Raw genomic sequence first — 10,141 nt, 5'->3', positions numbered from 1 at the left:
GTGGGCATTGCCTGCTTTAACTAAGCATTTTCCCACAAGGAATTTTATAATCTGCTTAGTCACTTAAATTAATCTACTAATTAATCAGTTAATCAGTGGTAAAGAGTTCCATTGTTTTTTACAGCTAAGAAGGGGGACTGAGGGTCCTCCTTAGTTAACTACCTGGGTGAACTGACTAGTGTATTGCTACTTGGGGTAGATTGCAGAGGCTGATTTTGAGTGTCCTAATTAAAAAAAAAAAAAAAAAAATTTTTTTTTTTTTTAATCCATCAGGGTCCCTGAGTGGTCCAAATGGCTAATGCGCTCAGCTGCTAATTTGGAGGTTCAAGTCCACCCAGAAGTGCCTTGGAAGAAAGGTCTGACAATCTACTTGTGAAAAATCAGCCACTGAAAACCCAGTGGAGTGCAGTTCTGCTCTGACACACATGGGTCGCCATGAGTCCAGGACGACTTGACAGCAAAACACTGCCCCAGCTCAGAAGCCTTGCACTGAAGCCTGAGGACAGCCCAACATCGGTGCTGGCAGCTTAAAGAGCTCACGCTTGCTGCTCACTGCTCAGAAAGGGCAGGTCAACCTAAAAGCACCTTGAAGAAGAATAGGTGGCTGTTTCTGATTAAAGCTTTGACAATTTGAGACGAGCCATGTGAAACAAAATTAGAGAGTTGTCTACAGCAAACATGGCTTGAAGGCTTTAAAATCCTTTGTCTTACTACTAAGTGCTTTTGATGGTCCATGACAATAGCCCTTACATAAAACTGGTTGGGTCCTCTAATTCAGGAGACAAGGGAAGCTATTTTTCAAAAATCTATAAGAAATAGAAATAAGACCTTATTGGAGAAATATCTGGCAGTTTGTGGTACTGTGGTGGCTTGCTTGTTCCAGCTGTGATGCTGGAAGCTATGCCACCAGTATTTCAAATACCACCAGGAACACCCATGGTGAACAGGTTTCAGCAGAGCTTCCAGACTAAGACAGACTATGAAGAAAGGCCTGGTAATCTACTTCAAAAAATTAGCTAATGAAACCTTATAGATCACAACAGAATATTGATTGGTATAGGGATGGAAGATGAGCCCCCTAGATTGGGAGACATTACACAGTAGCTGCAAAATGGACTCAAACATGCCAAAGATCATGCAGGTGGAGCAGGACTGGGCAATGTTTCATTCAGTTATACATAAGGTTGCCATGAGTCAGAAACCTGGTCGACAACTAACAGCACCATACCTACTGTGATCATTAAGGTTGTGTGTCAACTTGGATGGGCCATGATTCTCAGTGGTTTGGCAGTTACGATGTAGTTTGGTAGTCATATGATAATGTGATCACTTCCGTGATGAGATTTGATATAACATGATCACCTTCATGGTAGGATCTGCTGTGAGTAGCCAACCAGTCGAAAGGAAATTTCTTTGGGAGAGGAGTGGCCTGCATCAAATATGAGTGGGCTTTCTAGCAAGGTTTGTGGGTTTCTGCTTGCTCTGGACCTTGCAGCTGGCTCCTGTTCACCTGGCCTCTGGTTCTTGGGACTTGAGCTAGCAGCTTACCTGCTGTCTTGCCTGCCATCTTGGGATTCTTCGGTCTTCGCAGCCTGTGAGCAGGAGCTCTGCTATCTGATCTGCTGATCTCGGGTTTGCCAGCCCCTGCAGCTACATGAATCAGAAGCCTCCAGCCTGACCCAAGCTCTAGCCTCTACAACCGTGTGAGCCATATCCTTGATATAAATCTTTATATATGGGTATTTACATGCTTTACTGGTTTCATTTCTCTAGAGAACCCAGCCTAAGACACCTACTGACAGTGAATTGCAATCGTGTTCCTGAATATACACTTTATGGAAAATCTTGCAGCACTTAAGAATAACTCTTGCCTCGTGCATATAAACATGATGATTGAAAATGATCAAATCAATGGAGCTCATGACAACAAAGCATTTTTTAAGATCTCACCAAGTATGTCATCACGTAACATTAATCTCTTGTATACTGTCAAAATGTCTTCTGCCAGGGCAAGGGAAACTGTACCATCAATGAGAAGAAAAAGTCATGGTTCTTTTTTACAACACTTGGGACTAATTACAGGTAACACTGCCCCATGGATGTCCACAAACCAAACACTTGTCTTTCGGAAAGCCACATGATGTCACCAACGCCTCTGTGGGCACCTGCTGGTAGACCTAAAAATAGCTCTGTGAACACAGGCTGTGATGCACACCAACTCAAATAGACTTCTTTGCACCTCACTGGTAGGTTGTGGATGTCTCTCTTTGAATAGGCATTAAAGAGTCCTGATACGTACTATAACATGGATGAACCTTGAAAACACCATGCTGACTAAAATATGTCAGTCGGAAAAAGACAAATATTGCATGATTCCACTTATATGAAATATCTAGAATAGACAAGCATATAGAGACTTAAGTTTATTAGGGGTGACCAGAGGTGGGTGGGAGAGGGGGGTGAAAGGGAGACTCATTGCTTAGGGAACGCTGAGCTTCTGTTAAGGGCAATGGAAAAATCAGGAAATGGAGGTTGGTAGTCAATCGTAGCATATGACACACACAGTTAATGTCACTGAATTGTCCATGGGGGAGGGGGGACATGTGACAGACTTAGCTAGACCTGGGGAGGGCTGTGAGGCTTAGTGAGCACGGGCCGTAGAGGAAGGCTGGTTTCATATCACACCTCCACCGTCTGCAACCTGTGCTATCTTAGGCACATCTCAATTTCCTCATTTGAAATAATGGTCTAAAAATAATAACCTTATACAACGATTGCTGGAGTTAAATGAAATAATACATGTAAAGTACTTGTTGTATCATCTTGTTCATAATAAGCACCCGATAAATGTTAATTTTTTTAAAATAGTGCATTCCCCAGAGAACTACCACCACCACCTCCCGAACCTATGTAGTAGAAGCCATGTCTTGCTATGTGATGAGAAGGCTGAACGTTTTGACATTACTTCTGCAAACATCCGCAAGATAGAGAAGAAGCATACCGGGGGTGTATCTGATGGTCTCGTTGCTGTAAACCCTGAGATTGCCCTCAACACTGAAGGAAAGCATTCATCAGTCATCACAGTGGATCCAGAGTTTGAAACAAAGGCAAGAAATGATCAGATATTTGGGTGATAATATCAGTTGCCATCAAGTTGACTCTGACTTATGGTGACCCCACGTGTGTCAGACTAGAATTGTGCTCCATAACGTTTTCAGTGGCTGATTTTTTTTAAGTAAGTCACCAGACCTTTCTTCCAAGGTACCTCTGGGCGGACTCAAACTTCCAATCTTCCAGTTAGCAAATGTTTGCACCACCCAGAGCCTTCTTAAAACCACAACGGGCCCTCTGGGTATGAGGAAGGTTTATCTGAACCCCAGTGAGTTTCACTTTAGCCCAGCTTTCAAGTCTTCTAGTCTCCTGACCAGAGTTCTTGGGTAGTGGAAATTGTTAATGCATTTGGCCACTAACTAAAAGATGGGAAATTCAAGTCCACACAGAAATGCCTCAGAAGAAAAGTCTGGCAATCTACTTCCAAAAAATCAGCCATTGAAAACTCAATGGAGCGCAGTTCTACCCTGACACACACAGGGTGAATGGCAACTTGTTGGTTGGTTAGTCTTCTGACCAGTCAGTGATGGAGCAAGCAGACAACCTGCACTTATGGGAAAACTGAAGACTGCATGTGCTAAGAAAATGTGACCACCACAACTATAGCTATCATGTGGATACAGGCATGAGAGAAAGATAAAGTCTTTGAGTTTTTTTTTTTTTAATATTTCGGAAAGATACAAGATTATGAGGCTGTACTTCGACAAAACCTCACATGTATTTACGAATGTAACTGAGAAAAAGAGACTTTTAGACTTCTTTTTACTGGGAAGTGCAGTGGGCATTTACCTAACCCATCAGGAATCGCCCATGTAAAAAATAAGAAGGAGGAAGTATAGAAGTAGTCCGTATATTGCCAGAAGAGGGACATTAGAGTATGGGGGCCACAAAGTCCCTAAGCCTAACAATGTGACTTGGTCTATATTTGCCAAGTACCTGGATACGGCAAAACAACAACCTAAAGGGGTTGTTACTTATGACAGTCTCATCAGAACTAAACATTTCATCCTATATAGTGAAAAAAACTATCAGAGAGATCAAATGGAGCAGATGAAATGTGAGTCATCAGGAAACATTCTTCTAACCAAGAAACAATACAATGGCTCTCAAGAAATGACAAATTATACTGACAGAAATATCAAGAATAAAAATTTTGAAGGAAAAACCCTGGACTGCTTTGTCACAAATAGAATATAGTTTTGTTTTTTAAATAGAGTTTTTCAAACACTGCCTGCCCTCCTTAAAGGGGAAAAATACACACACACACAGAGTGAGTACAAGCATGGGAATGGGTGGCAAAAGGGGAAGGGGATATTAGGGTGATGATGGCAAGTAGTGTGAGGTTGGATCATGGTGGCTATACAGCAGGGGTCAGTAAACATTCTCTTAAAGAGCCAGATAGTAAATATTTTAGGCTTCTCAGGCCAGACAGTATCTGTTGCAACTACTCAACTCTGTCATTGGAATGTGGAAGCAGCCAAAGGCAATATTTAAATGAAAGAGTGTGACTGTGTTTCAATAAAACTTTATTTACAAAGACAGCATATAGCTCCCTGGTCATAGTTTGCCAACCTCTGCTACAGAGTATTCAGGAGCGAAGATGACAAAAATCATTCATAGAGTGGAAAAAAAAGAAAAACATTCTACATGGCACAATTATAATGATTTTTTTAATGTGAATATTCATAGATGACCAAACACCTCCCAGGTCAAGCCTTCCTATGGTGAAGAGTTCCCAGGAAGTGTATGCATCTCCAGGGTAGAGGTTCTCTTGGTAGGCAGTGAGCATGAAAAATATTCAAGGTGTTGTCCATGTCTGGGTGCCTCGATTACGTGATCGTAAAATGTAATTGCTCATGTTCATATACAGTAAAATAACGTACTTCATCTCTGGTCAACATCTCTGACCATTTCCAAAACACTACAGACAAGCATCTTAAACACTATCAGCAAAAGCTCCGCCAGGCGGGGTCTCTTCCCTGGGGCTGCCCGTCTTCAGCAGAGAACAGAGTTCTGGTGGTGCCGCGGTTAAGAGTTCACCTGCTAACTAAAAAGATCAGTAGCTTGGATCCACCACTTGCCCCTTGGAAAATCCATGGCACAGTTCTACTCTGTCCTATAGACTTGCTATGAGACAGAATCGACTCAATGGCAATGAGTTTGGTTTTGTTTTGGCATTCTGGAGAAAGTATACAGAAGCTGTTCAGTTGACCGCCCAAAGGCAAAAAGACTGTAGCCCTGACTTTACTTCTCATGGTTTCCAGAGAGTGCCTCTTCCTTTTTGTGTTGTTTTGCAGCCTGCACAGGAGTCATTTCCTGATTGAGCTCCCAGGTTCCCCATCTACAGGCTGAGACCTGATGTTAACACCATAGTGTTTAAAGTTAAGAGGATTTTATAATAATCCCCACCAATGGCATCATTATCCACAGAACCCAGCACGAGTTCCGTTAGCGACTGCCTCTAGAACAGTTTTCTATTTACATACTCATCTGCCCTGCGGTGAGCAAACCATCCTCATACCTTCCCGGTCCACCAGGTACTTAGCACTGCCTGAGTACAAAACTCCAGCAAGTGTTCGTTGCACACGAAGCCCCTCAAGGAGGACGTCTTAAAAAAGCATAGACAAAAGATGTGCATTTTATAGAGTCGGCTGATGATATCCATAATATTTGGCATCATTAAAAAAAAAAAAAACAGGCAGTACAATCAAATGTAAATGTTTCTTAAAGTCCTCATTTTCTCCTTTTATGCTACTTATGTTTACTTGTGGTGTCCTTGTAAAATCCACTTCTTATGCATCAGTTGGAATTCCTGGGTAGTGCAAATCACTAAAGCAAGCACGTGGCTGCTAACCAAAAAGTTAAAGGCTTGAGTCCAGCCAGGGGTGCCTCAGAAGAAAGTCCTGCCAATCTACTTCTGAAAATTCAGGCGTTGAAAAATTTATGCAGTACAGTTCTACTCAGACACACATGGCATCATCATGAATCAGAATCATCACCTTAATGGCAATTGAGTTTTTTTTTTTTTTGGAATTATCAGTTAGCCATAGCTGCACAACAAACTTTCCCAAAAATCAGCAGCTTAAAACAACATTTATTATCTCTCGTGATTAGATGTGTCATTTCTGTGGTTCTTCTGGTGGGGGCAAGTTTGACTCATTTTTCCCGTTAGCCTGTGGTTTGGCTGGGACTGCATAGTCTTGAGTGGCCTCACTTACATGTCTAATGGTTGGCAACTACTTGGTCCAGGAGGCCTCATCTGGAATTACTGAGATGGCTGGGGCAATGGGACCCTTTCTCTGTGTAGTCTCTCATCCCCTAGGTGTCCAGGCTGAGCTTGTTCCCGTGGTGGGAGAAGAGTCCCCAGTATCAAGAAATGGCAAACCCTAATGTGCAAGCGTTTTTCAGGTCTCTACTTGATTTCCAATGCAAGTGTCCTATTGGCCAAAATAAGTCCCATGGCCAAGGTCAGAGTCAATGTATGCAAGAATACAGGGAGGCATTAATGAATTGGGAGCCATTACTGCTAATATTTACCTCTCGCTGTAAGCTGTGTGGTCAGTGTGTGCTCGCTGTAGTTAAGCCCAGACTCAGTGAAAGCCCTCACAGTTTGGCTGATCTAATTGATGGTGTGACATGAGTACAGACCAGGCCAACACGACCTCGCTGTCCACGTCTGCATCCTTGCTTCTCACAATTTTCCAAGAGTAGGTGAGCAGAATGTTGAAAGCACCATTTCATCTTCACCATTTTTGAAAACATAATGTCCAAGCTTTTTTTTTTTCCAGTCACAGTCATAGGAGTTGTATCTTTAGAAGATCCAAATCCAAATAGTTCTTTTGAAGTTTAAAGTACAAGTATCATTTCCATGGTGTTTTTCAATTTTTCTTTGGGAAAAAAAAAAAAAAAAACAGAACCTGTGAAGGAACAGTTTGTTCACCTTGGGGTCTTTCTTTCTCTTTTTATGTCTTTTATGAGGTCTGGAAATGCTGACATGTTCACTTTGAGATTTTCACTCTTCTAAGGAAGAAACACCCTGAGTTTCTCCAGAAACTGTGTCGTTGGAGAAGACCAGACCTTTGTCTTATATTTCTTTACTGAGTTCGGCTTTTAAAATATGCACCAACACATCTATCCGGGATTATTTTTTAAACTTTCTAGTGATCTCAAAGCCTTTCCTTAAAAGAAATATGGCCCTGGAATGACCAATTTGTCCAGTTTGACTAGGACTTTCCTGGTTTTAGTTTTTTCGAACTCCTGTGTTCCATAAAACCTTTCGGTTCCTGCCTAGTCACCCCACACTGCCCTTCAAAACAAGCCTCTAAAAGATTTGCTGCCAGCCCCACATAGATCTAGGGCTCCATGAAAATCTACTAATCCAAAACCCTATTTTTTCAGGAAATCACTTCTTTTCCTTATGCTGAATGTTTCTTCTCTTTAAGAGTACAAATCTAAATGATAAATTATGGTCCTGGCCAGACTTTATCATGATGGTGATAATGGTTGCTTTAGGTATGGTGAGACTTAAGAAAACTGAGGCATAGCATGTAATGGCTCCTATCACAGGTCAGAACATATATCAACAGTAGCACAAGGTGGTCTCCAGGTATCTGATGCCGCTTTGTATCCATGTATGGATACAGAGAATTAATCCCCGCCTCCCCTCATAGTGTCTGTGGAGACCTAGTTGCCCAGTGGTTAAGAGCTCAGGCTGCTAACCAAAATGTCTACAGTTCAAATCCACCAGCCTCTCCTCGGAAACCGTATGGGGCAGTTCTACTCTGTTCTATAGGGTTGTTATGAGTCAGAATCGACTAGACAGCAATGGGTTTTTTTTGTTTTTTACAACTATGGTGGAAACCCTGGTGGCGTAGTGGTGAAGTGCTGCAGCTGCTAACCAAGAAGTCAGCAGTTCAAATCCGCCAGGTGGTCCTTGGAAACTCTATGGGGCAGTTCTACTCTGTCCTCTAGTGTCGCTGTGAGTCGGAATTGACTCGAAGGCAGTGGGTTTGGTTTTTTGTTTTGGGGTATAACTATGGTGTCTATAGACTGATACATCTGTGTTTAAAACCCTGTAATTTGGCCAGAGTGTTCCTGGTGGTTACATGTTAGACCCACCACCGGATGTGAGGACAGTATAGTTTGAGTTTAGTTTCCTGTTCAGTTGCTGTTCAGTCGACTCTGACTCGTGGTGTCCCCACGCGTGTCCAGAGTAGAACTCTGCTCCATAGAGTTTTCCATGGCTGATTTTTCAGAAGTAGATCTTCCAAGTCACCTCTGGGTAGACTCAAACCTTCAACCTTTCAGTTACCTGTCAACCACATTAACTGTTTGCACCAGAGACACCTGAGTATAGTTTAGTTTAGCTTTATTAACATCAGTGCACACGTTTACATTTTCTATCCGGTTGTTATTTGAAATAGCATCTTTCAGGAGCTTATATCATGTTCTACGATGCTCTAGGACAAGGATTGGAAAACGTTTTCTGTAAATAGCGAGCTGCTAAGTATTTTAGGCTTTGTGGACCATGTGATCTCTGTTGCAACTACTCAACTCTGCCCTTGTAAAGTGAAAGCAGCCATAGACAAAACAATAAATAAGGTGTCTGTGTTCCAATAAGACCTTATTTACGCAAAAGTCAGCAGACCAGATTTGACCTGCAGGCTGTGTTTGTAGACTTCAGCTGTAGGGAAACGACAATAGTTAAACACAGAGTCCTAAAGCAAAGCAAGCGTTAAAGCATTTCTGGAGAGTGTTACATAAAATCTAGTTTCATCCATATTCATACTGCTAGTGGTTTCAAGTCATTGGAGTCTTCAGTTGTTAAACTTTTTAGGTCAACACTGTTATTCTTACTTCTGCCCAGGAGAATTGTGGAAGAGTAGGTGTTAATCTTTTGAAATTCATCTGGGTTAAAAAGAAAAAAACCCTCAGTACTCTGCACCTTCTATATCTTTGAGCACATAAACTGGGCAGAACCCCCATAGTTAAAATCTTCTGCCAGAATAAACATCTCATCTGAATGTTGCTCCTAACACTTCTCAAATTTCTCCTTCAATTTAAAGACTCTCATCTGTTCATCTGGTACATAGTGGGCTTCTGGAATAGTTCTCTTGGCAGCTGGAATGCATAAAATTTCCCAAGCCTCTCTGGAATGTACCTGAGTGACTGACCCCTAGGGTCCTTCTAAGGTATTGCCTGGGAGTATTAGTGGCTACTTTTTTTTTTTTTTATGGAGACTTGCTGGCACAGCCTCTCCTTAAGAAGCAGTACAGGCAGTTCTACTCTGTCCTGTAAGGTTGCTGTGAGTTGGAACCTATTGGAGAGCAATGGATTTGGCTTTTTTAATTAGTGGCTATAGCCAGTTATAAAATCTTAAAGGACAGTGTGTTCTGAAATGTGATTTAAGCTGTATGCGTTTGTCTTAGGGCTCTTAGAGAAAAAGAACCAGCAATCTAAATCTAGGCAAAGATATAGATATATAGAGAGGTATTGTTTCACACAACTTGAGGTCGGGGGGAGGAGGCTGACAAGTCCAAAATCCCTAGGTCATGTGATGGACTCAAGACTCCTGTGGGTTTGCATCCCAAAATCTATAGGTCAGGTGAAGGAATGAGGGAAGAGTGAGAATATCCTGGCAAAATGTCTATTTAAAGTCTGGAGGCAGAACACACCCCAGGGAAACTCCCTTTTTGCTTTTAAGGCCTTCAAGTGGTTGGTTGAGGCCCGCCCACATTATTGAGGATAATTTGCTTTCTTGGGCGGCCAACTGATGTAGTCACAAGTAACTATAACAGCAACTAGACTGGTGTTTTACCAAACAACTGACACCATGTTGTGAGGAACAAGCCCTTTGGACAAGCCAGGGGCTATGCTTTTCTCCGGTCCTCTCCCTGCTGGCACCTTTAGTCCTCGGAACAAACCACCACCCCAACTGAGGCCTGATGTTTTGTTAACAAGATTAAAAAGATACAATTCTGGGCTAACCACGCCCCCACCTCAGGAAGTCGGAGAGGAGGGGGGCATGATG

The sequence above is a fragment of the Elephas maximus genome, chromosome 8, assembly GCF_024166365.1.
Source record: "Elephas maximus indicus isolate mEleMax1 chromosome 8, mEleMax1 primary haplotype, whole genome shotgun sequence".
Taxonomy (NCBI): Eukaryota; Metazoa; Chordata; class Mammalia; order Proboscidea; family Elephantidae; genus Elephas; species Elephas maximus.
This window is presented reverse-complemented; position numbering follows the sequence as displayed.